The 13390-nt window shown below is 38.6% G+C and overlaps 1 long non-coding RNA gene across 1 annotated transcript; it reads left to right on the forward strand.

Annotated features, from left to right (window-relative positions):
* The first annotated feature begins 4563 nt into the window (after positions 1–4563).
* LOC112956242 lies at positions 4564–11203 on the forward strand. Its single transcript, XR_003251009.1, has 2 exons — positions 4564–4625; positions 10850–11203. It is a non-coding gene; the product is annotated as an uncharacterized LOC112956242 (long non-coding RNA).
* The last annotated feature ends 2187 nt before the right edge of the window (positions 11204–13390 follow it).

Genomic DNA, 13390 nt, shown 5'->3' on the forward strand with positions numbered 1-13390 from the left:
TTTTTTTTTTTGATTAGCATCAATACTAGTAGAAAAACAGTCCCTAAAAATAGATGGAAGAGGTCACACTAAAGAGGTGTTTAACTTCAGTCTATAAGTGTGAAATATCAAGTAGCATGTGCTAATATCTTTCTGTCTTACTATTTAACGATTCAAGGCTATTACAATTACCTGCGATTGGGTAGCTACTTCTCTTTCTTTTTTTATTTGAATCCACTTATATTCCCTACCTGCCTGCACAACAACTACAAGAAAGCTACACAGTTGCTCTTGATACCTGTGACAACTCTGAAATGACTTCTCTGCATCAGTGCTGTAAATATTTTTTCCAAACCCATGCAAGTTTGGGGATTTGTTAATGAGAGCATCTACTCATTCAAAGAAGGTAGTATGAATATCAACAGAGAAAACCATGTGACTATCAATGGGTGAAGTGTAGGTTAATTCTAATAAAGAAATAAAAATTATTTCTGCTGAGACCTGGTGCTCTAAGCTATTTGGTTCCCCTCAGCTTCCATTGAAATACAATATTCATAAAATTGTAAGAAAAGATTCTAAATGATGAATTACAGAGAAATTAGCAGTCAGGAAGTCCAATCCTGAAAGATAAGTGATTTCTATCCATTTGCTATAAAGGTTTTCTTTGCATGGAAGTCTCTTTCATATGCAAAGATTTATATCAATTTGATGTCGTTTCCTCTGTCTCAATAAATAGCTTTGAAACTGCTGCAATTCCCTGACTGCACTTGATAAGGAGCCTTTTGTCAAATACCAGTATGCAATTCATATGGCTGAAATTTGTCCTAACACGAATCAGAAGCGAAGAGATCAGATAAACCTCTGGTATAATTACAGTGCTTCCTAGGGAGTTACAATAAGCCCGGTTTGACTCAAGGCTGTATATTTAGCCTGGAAACAGCCAGCGTGGGTATTCAAACAGGACGGAACAAACACACGTGCAAATACTCCAGCTGCCTCCGCGATGCAGATGCTAATAATCCTGCGGCTTTGTACCCTGTGATTAGGCACACACAGGGTAGTGGTTTGGATTAAAGAGTTAAACTAAGTGCTTCTCCCGCCTCTCTTGGCGGAAAGAAAATTCAGATGCATCCGATATTCGCAGACAGTTGGGCAGCAGCTGAGGTTTCATTAAGAATCCCACGTATGGCCAGAAGCAACATACACCTCGGTGTTTCCGGGAGCTGCAGGCAGCCAGAGCAGATGGTAGAAATCATCATCCCCAGACAGTCATCAGGGGAACCTCAGGCCACATGCTTGCATTTTTCTCAATGAACCGCATACAAGGAAGGCATTTGATCCATGTGACGGCAGCTGCTGGCTCCTCAGGGAAGAGGGAGGCCGGGGATTGGAGGAAGCCTCTCGCAGGTTATTAACAGGTCATGCTGTGACATTAGCAGTCCAGAAACATCGTATCTCCCGGGGGCTAAAACAAAAGCAAGAGAGAGGTTCCTCATAATTCAAGCATAGTTCAGTGCTTGCAGATTACAGCACATAATCTGCTTGGCAACAGCACAGCTCACAGAGACACTCTGCTCTCTGATTTTTTTCTTTCTTCTCCAGGTTTCCAATAGAAATGTCAAAAAGAATTCTTTATGCGGTGAGCATCCTGCGTAAATCTCAAGGGAAGAAGACAGCAGCTTCCCTACGATTTTCCAAGTCAGACCTGGAGGCCAGCATTGCTGTGATGGCTGGGCTCCCGCATGCAGCTGGCCCTAACCTTTTTGTTCTCTTTGCAATGCCTTAGACGCTGCCCTGCTCATTCATCATTGCAGTCTGTGTGAATCACCAAGCCCCTCCTGTGTGCAGGGGCAGTCGCTGCAACTGCCTGCCTCACCAGGCAGAGACTTTCTCTAGTGATATTTTGGAGGACACTAGGTATTTGGAGGAAGAGTCTTAAAATATTGCATGTGCATTTTATTATTATTATTATTATATTCAATATAGCATAATATAATATTTTATATTGCACATGCAATATTGCAATAGTTGACATTGCAATATTAATTATTGCATGGAGGGGTTTAAAATCACTTATAAATGGCCTCTGCTCTGCTCTCATCCCAGCCTTCTGGATATAGCCAGCCATTCACTCAAGCCTGCAGATGGAAAGTCTCCAAATCCTGAGTCTAATTTAAACACTCTCCATGCAGTGTTGACAGGTTAGGGCCATGGTATTCACCCAGGCAATCCCAATCTCCATCCTGCAAAGCATAGTAATGTAAATATAAATATACGTGTGGACTTGTGTGTACAGAAATATGTGGGTGAGGATGTGGGCATGTATTTGTAAATACAAATAAAATGATTTCATACCTGGAAGCTACTTCCTTCTTTATTGCTTGTAAATTCCAGGGATTAAATGAAGATTATCAGAATTTGAAGTATACAGCTTTTGCAATTAAATAGGTCTTAAAGTTTCTCATGTGCTAGGTGAAAACCTTCATGAATCACTTTTCCCTGTGGAGAAATTTATTCTCTTTTTCCTACACAGGAGTTTTGTATTTCCTATCTTTCACAGTAGACCTAACCTCACTCAAACCCAGGGTCTTTTTTCCTCTTCTCCACTGTGCCAGACCCTGCATTTCCCACTCACTTGCTTGCCTGCGCATTTCAGGTAGATCCTGGGTAGGAATATCTCAGCTAACACAACCTTCTACAACAGTATCTGCTGCTTGCCAGACTGTCCAAAAGGCCATCGTATCTCCCCCTGCTCTCTTAAGAATCCTTCCCAATGCCTCAGTTCTTGGTGTTTTATCGTTATGAAGTGACTATGAGCTATGACTTTGAAGTGAATATAAAGTGCAGTATCTGATATATTGGAAATTTCCAGGATCCATTGCATATGAACTTCACAAATGGCCTGGCCAAAAAATAGAAACCTGGAACACTGTGGAAATCCTGGCTGTTTTTTTCCAAGACTTCCAGGAACCTGGAAGACTGGCTATAGATGAAGAAATTAAGATGCAGTTTTGAAAGAGTGATTACAGTATTACAGAACCAATTTCTACAAAGAAAAAAAAAATCAGTCCTAGCTTTTTACTAAATTTCTTGCAGTATAGGGAAATCTAATTTGCCTACTAATCCCCTTTGAAACCATTTACTCACATCTTCAGTATGAGGGGAGAAACTGGCACCTGAAATTGCTTTGCCATTCTGTTAAAGATTAACCAGCAAAAATAAGTAAGACTGGATCTTGTTGGTGCTACTAGTTCTGCAGTGACAGTGGGCATAGTCAGTTCAGCAGCTTTGTGAGTCCAAAAGGTTTTTGCAAGTTCCCTTCATGCTGTTCTCCTGGATCCTTGGAATCTCCTATATCACACCAATGCCCAGTAATATTCTCTGAGTTTTACTGGAAGGCAATTTGAAAAGGGACATGTGCAGTACCAAGGGTGGACTCCTGGGCACTCCCACACTGACCCAGTGCCTAATGAGTCACTCGAGGCAGGCGCCTGCACCGGCAGCGCTGGCGTCAGGGGGAGCTTCCTTGGCCACCAGTGAAGAGGAAAGCTTTGCAGGGAGAGGTAATGTCTTTTATTAGAATGACTGACAGAACAGAGAAAAATGAATTGAGTTCCGAGTTCACAGGACCCTCTTCAGGCCTGAAACAAAAGCAGGAACTCCATGTGTGGGAACAATTAGCTGTTAGTAGCAGTTCTTAATTTTCACCACCAGTAAGATTTGTGAGATTGGAAATGATGATGCATTGCATCCTACTGCCAAAGTCTCACACTCCACATTCTTTCAAATCCTCTTATTGTCTGTTTGCATGTAAAAGACCTCAGCTCTTACAGAATGGAGCTTGTGCTGACTTGTCATAGTATTGTTTTCTCTTTGACAGTTATTTAGAAAAATATGTGGTAGTAACAATAAGGATTCTTGTTGGTACAGACCATTAATAGGGATCCAAACGAGGCGGGCAATTTTTATCTGGGCATGCAAGGAGAAATGAGCAAAGCTCGTTCAGCATGAACACAAGAAATAGTTGCTTTAAAAAAAAAACTGTTTTATTAAATATTTTTTCCTGAAACATAGAAATGGGTTTTATCCTATCAAGAATTATCTATAGTATTAAGTCTAGACATCTTCTTTATTAGAGAAGATTTTCATATGAGCCACTTTCAAAAAGTCTTTTATGTTCCACCAATTGATGAGAGTTTTAATGTCAGTGCAAGAGCATGATTTTAAAAGAAAGAAGTTAATGATGTGGGATGGAATTAGCATTCATGAGATAAGTCAGCCTGACAGTGAACACCATAATCAGGCAGAGGTAGATGCAGATCCCCAGGCAGTAAGGGCCTAAGAGGACATTACATCCCACCCTTCTGCCCCCTGAGCACCATGTGGTGCTTCAGGGGTTCTCTAGCCAAGTCTCTCACAGTTGCCTCACTCTGCATTTCCCCTACTTCACTCCCGCCCAACACTGCAGCTGCATCTGGTGTGGCCCAGTTAATCCCAAACTTGTACAGGTGCTCCTGCCATCACAGCCATTACCTGATTGCATTAGATACCAGCACATGAAGGCTGTCAGCCTGTCCCAAAGCACCACCTCTGAAGGTCTCCTATGTGAGTGCAAAATCAACAAATATACGATAGCAAGAATTTAGGTATGTCTGTAATATTTCTAAAGTAAGGAGAATTGTTTTCATTTATCTGTAAATTTAATTGACTATGCTCCCTGAAGGGTTTGGGTTTTTTTTCTAAACTGAGTTAGCTATTATTATACTGGCCAATTTTAGCATACTGTGGTTTAAAATCTCCAGTGGAGAGATATTAATTATCTTTTGCTGCATTTTTATAGCATCGCTAAGTTTGTTCTCCTACTTGTATGAAGGGGTATATTAACTCAATTCAATCAATGACCCTCAATTTTTATTCCATCACCATAATCCATTACCTTGCTAAAATAATACCATTTTTATATTAAAATGCTTTTATTAATGGCTCTGGAAATCTTTTCCAGAGCCATTAATACTTTTCATTGTTCCTCTTTGGACATGAGCTTTGCTTTGGAAGTGAGGTAAGCAGAAATTAACACACTTCAAGGGAAGATCCTGCCACATACTTGTTCAAAGTGTAAAAGTGTACACTTATGACACTTCTTTTTTTATTCTCCAATTCAAGCTGACAACTCAGTCAAGGCCCGTTCACTTCCTATAGGTGATAGTTGCAGTTTCTGTGAATGACATACCATTGGGAACTGGACCAGGATGTCAGCTCATTTTACCATATGGTACGCAGCCTGTAAGATGTGATAGCACAACCTCATATCTTCCCTACTAATCTCAGCTGTAGTTTTATCCTGAGAAGAGTTCATAAAAAAATCAATAAATGAGTTAGGAAAAAAAGCTCAGCTTTGTAAATGAGACCCATTTAAATATATTTCTGATCTTGCATGAGGTGCTGAGCCTCACAGAATTGTAAGGAAAATAATAATAGTAAATCTGAAATGCCATGTCAAAGAACATCATAGCCTTCCAAAATTAAAGGGATAGTCTGTGCCGGTCCTGTGTCATTAGCCCTGTGGCAACATCCTAAAATAGAATCATGGTCAGCATTCACTTTGGTCCGGTACAGAGAAGAAAAAGGATTGTGCTTTACAAGCACACATACAGCAAATATGTATGGGTTTATTTTCAGATAAAGCAAGGAGTATATTAAAGCTTCTGGCAAGGCAATGAGCTATGTAGGGCCAAGAGAGAGCAAACTAGATCACAATAGGGAAAGAGACTATCTCAGGGCAAGCTTATGCTATTTTCCAACTCCAACACTAGAGTACAACAAATCCTTAGAGTGTCAGAAAGAAGCAGGCTGCTAGAGGTGACAGGAGGATACCAGAGATGTAGCATTAATTCAGTGTGATCAGTGACTCAGTCACTGAGTTACTGATTGCCAAACATAACCCTGTACCTTCAGAGAATATGAGCACACAGAAAGCTTCACAAAAAGCAAAGGTACATTAAAAGCATGCATGAGAAATGCAAACACTGAGAAAACAGGAAGGACAGAGAATGGCAAACACAGAAAAGGAAGCAGCAGACGTAAAGGCAAATATACACAGAACTAGTAATAGACAGAGCAAAAGGTAAATACATAGGCAAAATACAGTGATTAAAAGAAAGATTATCCCACAAATCTTTCTAGAAGATTTTTGAAAACTTTGAAGCAGAAATTTAGTTATAGCAATGATTTTACAATATGATGACAAAACAGAGATTAAAACATACTACTTTTAGCAGTACAGTTATACAAAATCTGCAAGTGTAAATCATTGACTTCTTTTTTTACATACCTTTTCTTCAGAGTTGCAGAAAAAATGTGAAGATCTGAATGACAAAGGGACAATATCTGTAATGCTAATAAAAATAGGAAAATATAAAGTATATTTTTAATTAAACCCTGTTTTTTAATGTAGCATTCTTTTTATGAATCTTGGAGCTTGGCAACACTTAGAATATTATAATCTTTTTTTTTTTTTATGGTCTTTTCATGGGTCCAAATACTTATACATTATTAACTATTAAATTTGAAGTAATAGATATAAGAAAACTCTCACTCTTGACATATTTTCTCCACTGAGGATTATGGTCATGATTTAGTACAGCATGATTTTGAATCGTGCACTAGCACTACTATTAGCATCAGAACAAATTTTAGACAGTATAACGTAACAAACAAGAAAAATGAGTTAGTGGGTTTTTTTCTAAGAAAGTGTCAACCAGAAATATTACTAGTGCCTAAATTAATATATGAATATAAAATATTTCTTTTTAAGATACTCCCACCCAGAAATGAAGATATTTTCTGTTATTGAAAATTGGCCACCTGAACTGGCCCAGCAAACTTGGAAATCAGACCCTTTTACCAATGTTTGAAAAAAGCATGCTTGACAATAGCAAATGCACCTAGTTGTTTTGTTGCTCCTTTGAAAAGCATAACAAATCATCAGGTGACCAGTTCCCACATTGAACAGCTAGCTTTGACTTGAGATTAATCTCTAGGGTCAGTGTTAAGTAGTTAAGGATCTATTTCAAAATTCCCTTAGGATTATTTCTATTGACTTAGAGTGCTATAAATGGTACTCTTGATTCTCCACCTCCTCACTCCATGGTTCACAGAAGGCTGCAACATCCATAGAACTGGAAGTGACTTCCCCCAAAACAAATAAGGACACATTCTGTTTATTAAACTGCTATATTAGATAAATCTTTATAGACAAAAATTGGGAGACTTCATCAGTTTTACTAAACAAAAAAGTTCCCAAAGTATTATGTATCTTTTTCTAAGAAATAAGCTAGGGAACTCCAAAAAAATTATAGCAATGTATCAAAATAAAAGCAAGCAAGTTCCTCTTCTGCTTTCAAAAGTGAAAAATTTTGAGATAAAGAGCTAAAATCAAATTCAGCTCAAGTATTATATAATTTGAGTAATTCAAGATATAGTCACTTCTTAGCACACAAAACTTTGCATCACTTATTCTGATGTCAAAACTACAGTCTATGATACCACCAAGCTCATCACAGTTGAAATGACTCTGGTACAAAGTGCAATGTCTCAAAAACATGAGTGACAATGAAAATTTGCTTCAAGCTTAGGAAGACTTGCCTATGGCAACAAAAACTGCTCTAAATTTAAACCAAAGTATTCCTTTAGACATGAAGAGCAGTATTCCAGCAGCCTAACACAAAACAAGGTACCAAACATAATTTCAGTAAGGTAGAAGTGAAAAAGGTGAAAAACACCTATTTGATAGAAGTTAATCTTCAATAGTTATGATTAAGAAATATATGTCCTTCCTTCTATACATAGATGATATAGAACAATTTAATTCAAAAAAAACCTAATTAGCATAGGTTGTATAGCAGGTGCTTTAGTGAAATCTTAAGCATCTGAGTAAAAGCTTAAAGGCCTTGGATTATCTTTTAACACCAAAATGGGAGATTTTAATCAGGTCTGCTATGTCTGGCACATACTGAGAGTTAATTAGGTTTATCAGCAGTAACCGTAATGGAAATGCTTGGTTCGTGGTGTGTTTTTTCAAGGTGGTTTTTTTTTTTTTTAGTATTTTTTTTAATCTCAGTAGCAAGACCTGAGGAGAACTCAGTTTAGTTTTTCAAGATGGTTTCTCTCAGTGCTAGCTTGAGGCTAGAATTTATCCTTCTTTGGTCACTCCTCATGGCAAAATTCAAGACTGTAGGTGTTTCTTTACACTGCCTTGCCTTTTACTTAAATTGGCTTTGCCAGTTGCTTAAAAGTGTGAGTGCAGCATGACTATAAAAAGTTACAGGCTCAAAACTGTGCGTACAGTGCTGTACATTAGCATGCAAAGCACCCACCTTGCTTTGGGGAAAATGAATATGTAAGAAAGAAGACATGCTTGAATCAGGTCCACAGTTATGAAATCTTAATTAATCCAAAGAAACTCTGCCCTGAGAAGCATATTCTGTATCTCTTTATTTATTTTCATTTGATATAAGGCCCAGGACCAAGGACTTAAATTCCCTTTGCTTGGGCATGGACTGTGTAATTGTTCCCTCAGGTTGCATATTTTTGACCTGAAAAAATGATAATAGCTGTTTATGACCAGACATGATAATTCAGCTTCTTCACATTTGCAATAAACCAGCTAATAATATTTTCATATCATGAGCATTTGATCTCAAGTTAAATAACTTCATCTTTCTTCTTAGCCAAAAAAAAAAAAAGGTATTCTCCTCCTACTCTGGAAAGCAAAAACTTTAAGGTTCGTTATTACAATTTGTGCTTCAACTCAGTACCATCAAACCAACCAACCAACCAACCAAATCAAATACCAAAAGAGCATAGTGGCCAGAGAAAATAGAAGCACATGGTTTTGAGCAAAATGGGCTCAGCTACATCTGTATTAGGATCCTGGCCTCCCAGAGGTACTACTCAGTACATGCATGATTGGGCCAATGAAAGTGATTTCACTTTGAAATGAATTTATGACCTACTTTCAAATCTCTGAAGAAAACAGGGATTTAAAATGGGAAGCTCAAAAGCCACAACAGCATCAATGCAAATATCTGCGCTTTTTTTTTCTCTGAGTCTTTTAATAGTGTCACAGCCCTAATGTTAAAAAAAAACAGTATGTCAGTGACGTGCTGGAGGCAATGCAAGTTATCAATCAGTAATGTGAAGTGGATTTAAGCAGCTTAATAGAGGGCAAAATTAAATTGATTAATGGCCAGGGAAGTACTCACTGACATGGAGGTTTCAAGGAATTACAATCTGATTAAAATTCCATTTTAGAAATGAAGGGATATAAGATGCTAATCAGTCTAAACCACAGATTACCAGTGCCAGGTCTTTGTAACAACTGGGAGTGTTGTGAGAGAAACAAAACTTAACTCAGTTTTCAGAAAGGTTGTGGCGGGAACAGGACTGAGAAACATTTGTAGTTTTTTAAAAACTAGAGCACATTGGAGTGAACTTCATACATGCACCAAGCCTACTGATCTTTGGTGGACATTTGATACCTGAGGACCCATTTGTCTTTGGGTCAGTTCACGGCCAAGGGAACATCTTGAGATCTTCAAGTCCCATCCAGCAAAACAAGGCTCTGCAAGCTCAGGAGAGCCACCTCAGGAGACTTCTGTGTCCTCAGCAGCTCTTCAGATTAGAGTGATTCAGAATTTAATGGACATTACATTTAGAAGGGCTGTTGAACAGGCCATAAGAAAGAACTCACCTTTTATAGATGTTAAGGTGACATAAAATCAGTGTTTACAGTAAGCCTTAAACAATTAAGTGAGGCCATTTACCTTTTTCCTCTTATGAGGATGAATGTCCATAAGGACTAGGAATTCAATTCAAAAACTCAAAAAAAAAAACTTTCAGTAGGAGTGGTTGAGATCTGCCTCATTGCACTTAAATTTCCATAAAGTGGCTTGCTTGGAAGAGGAGATGCTTTAAGGTAGTATCTTTCATCAACTTCTAAATTAAATCAACCTTTCCTGTGCTGCAGTATTTATGTTGTAGTGTTAGTAGCCTCTAATTTGAGCTTTTCCAAGCTGCATTTACATGGTTTCTGGCATAGTTTTGTGCCTTGTGTGCTTTCTTTCAGCTCTGTTACTGCAGGTACTGGTTTGCTCCCACATCACTTCTAGATACAAGAACAAAGAGCTGTGACATTTCAGAACGTGATGAGCAAAGGAATAGTAAAAATTAAATCCTTTAGTAGGAGCCAACATCTTTCAGCAATTTAATTTGTGATCACTGATCCAAATTCAGAGGTATTCTGGAAAAGAAAATACCTAGGGCAAAACAACCATATGGTAGGTTCTAAAAGCTTAAGCTTCTCTCATAGGATCGTTGCATTCCTGTGTAAAATAAATAATTGTTATATGGCTTCTATAGAGCTAATGAATCACTAGGAGAAGCTTTATGGTTCTTCAGATGTGCCTGGTTTTGCAGCTCTCGTTTACAGATAAGGAGCTGTCCTTTTATGTAAGGGGCAGCTTATATCCACTCTAGTGCCATTGGAGAGCCCAGAAACACTTGAGAAATGAATCTACCCCTGACATATCCCTCTGTCTGCCTTCCCACTGATGGGTACATGCTAGTTCTCAAAGATCTTCAAGAGAGAAAAATATGTTGTAAATGTGTTTCAGCAGTTGCTGTGGAAGCTCGGTTTTATTATGCATTATTCAGTGACACTAGATGGCAGAGCAGCTGTGTTTTGAATTAGTTAACATGGCATTGTCTGTCTTTTTGCAGGTCTTCTATGATATTACAGTTTGAAATGTTGTGAACCTGTATTTCTATGCTGGCCTTTGATTTTAATGAATTTCTTGTCTCTTTTAAAAAGACTGCAGTCAGAAGTGTAAGAGGATCAAGCTGAATTTCTTAATCTAGTCCAAAAGTGACAGAAGATTAGAAAAGAGGAACTGAGAAGACTGTCCAGCAGCCATTTGACCATATCAGCTCTATCCCTCTTCCTTTGACAAAAGGCTTAGGTCTAAAAGAATCTGTTGAATTGGGGAAATAGAAGATTTTGGACATGGCTCTGAAAGAAAGTTGAAAGAGCTACAGGACTATGTAAAAAGTTGAAGATTAGAAAAAAAAAAAAAAAAAAAAAAAGAACTCTGCTGATTTCAGTCCAGAGGGAGAGAATTCTCCCTTTTCCCAGGGACAGGACCATGTGCCACACACATGTACCAGCTGAGGAAGATGCAGTGAGTGCGCTGCCGACGGCGGCTCAGCAAGCTGGCAGCGTGCCATCTCTGAGCTACTTGCGCCAACGTCTGTGGAGCTGTTGCTGACAGGACCCTTCTGCCATCGTCACTGCCAACCGGCTGGCTTTTGGCTCAGAGTTATCATCCTGCCAAAGAACTGCTCCTCCAACAGCACTGTATCGAGCACGAAATGTCTCTCCACTATGACCCACTACAGAAAGGGCTGCAAAGTTTGCTTGTCTTGAGATAAGTGCTGCACTACTTACAGGATGAGCAGTTGTGTCCTTTTTCACCTCTTCCTGTTCAAAGCAAGATATTTGCTAACATGACTAACTGCTTATATAGCACTGCTTGAAATTCTGCCTGCTCACTAAATGTAGAGGTTTTACAGGGATCCTCCTAGGGATGAGATCAATATTAACCCTCATGAAATTTTCCAGGAACTCACGTTCTAAAATAATATCATTTTCCTGGAATATAAATGTATTTTGAAAAGCAATAAAACTTTTCATGATACAAAACTTTTCCTTCAATTGTCTGTAAAAGACTTTTATATTAAAAGGAGATATACATTGTCCTTGGTGCCATCATGCATAAGACAGAGAAATATTAAACCATATACTTCCACAAGGAAAGTATGACTTGAGTAAGTACAGAATCTCCTAGGTGTCTGCTGTACTTGTTTGACCCTATTCCTCGGTCATTGCCTTGCAAACCATACTCCAAATCCACTCTCTAGATCCTCAAGGCAGAGGGCAGACTTCTGCATTTTATTTCAATCTCTTCATCAAATCCAGCCTACCTGGAAGAGACCAATAAAGCAGTGTGAATAGCTCGAAAAATTTCCTTTGAGGATTGACAAAAGATCAATTTGGACAGCCTTGCACTCCCTTCCTGTCTCCTTCCCTCATGGAGCCCAGTGATGGTATTTTACTGAAATGAATGTTTGCAAGTATAAATTTCAACATTGCACCATTTTGTCACTGAAGACACACAGAGAAAGGGACCACTTTTAAAATGCTATAGTGTGAGGTGAAGGTTGCCAAGGCCCAATACTTTCGGGTCAACCAGATCATTAAGCCAAATTGCAAAGGAGACAGCAGCTTCCAGAAGGTTATTGCTGTCCTTTGGCTCCAGCTACACGAGGATGAGGCCTCTGTCCTTTCCGCTGGAAAGTGCTGCGGCCAGCAGAGAAGAGGAAGTGCTCTGCTCTCCGAATAGCTTGCAGGCTGGCACATCCGTAAACACAAACGACAAATATCACTTTACACCTCTCAAAACTGGACAAACCCCACAAAGGGGGCTGAAAGAACATGCTAATGAATTCAAAGAGATGCTGGCATGGGAGTTGCTATGGAAGCAAAGAGGAATATTTTTAGATTGTTCCTGCATCACATATTCTCCTACACAGAAACTCCCATTCCCTCAAATTACCTTTAGCGAGGAGTGAAGGATGAGTATCTCTTCACTTCATCATCCATTCTGCCTGTTTTCTGAGTTAGTAGTGAACCCAAGTTGGACTTACATTATAGTCCCATGAGAACCTGAAAGATATTAAAAGACAGAAAGATGTATGTGATTGCCATATAGAGAAGGGATGAACATTTTTTGTACATCTGAATTGATGATTGACTTCTGTGCATCCATGTAATGAACATTCATCTGCATTTCATGCATTTCTGTCTTCTGCAATCTCTGGAAGTGCAACTGAAATAACATTAATACAGATATGTGAATCTCTTGTGCAAGAAAAAAAATCATTAGTTAAGTTATATGCATTCTGCAGAAGACGTAAATAGATATGTATTTGTGCATAACCATATGATTCTCTAGGGAGTGATTAGCATTTTGGCAGAGTAGCTTGCAACTATTTCTGCTTTCCTTCCAGAGAAATCTGACACAGAGGGATCTGTTTTGGTACTAAAAACCTATTTATTATATAACATTTTTTGTAGCTACAGGATACATTTTAGAGCAGGTAAGCTAGCCAACAGCAGACTTTGATATCACTTGTCCAGCAGTGACCTCTCCTTTCATAACTTTTTACCAATTTTAAAGATATTTTTAAGACAGAGCATGGGCCAGAAAGAAAGAGCACTGCTAATGGACAATCCTTCTTAAGTATTGTTCCATTCTCAAAAAAAAAAATCTATATATTTAGGCAAACATATTAG

The sequence above is a fragment of the Nothoprocta perdicaria genome, unplaced genomic scaffold (assembly GCF_003342845.1).
Source record: "Nothoprocta perdicaria isolate Ctin4 unplaced genomic scaffold, notPer1 scaffold_61, whole genome shotgun sequence".
NCBI classification, from domain to species: Eukaryota; Metazoa; Chordata; class Aves; order Tinamiformes; family Tinamidae; genus Nothoprocta; species Nothoprocta perdicaria.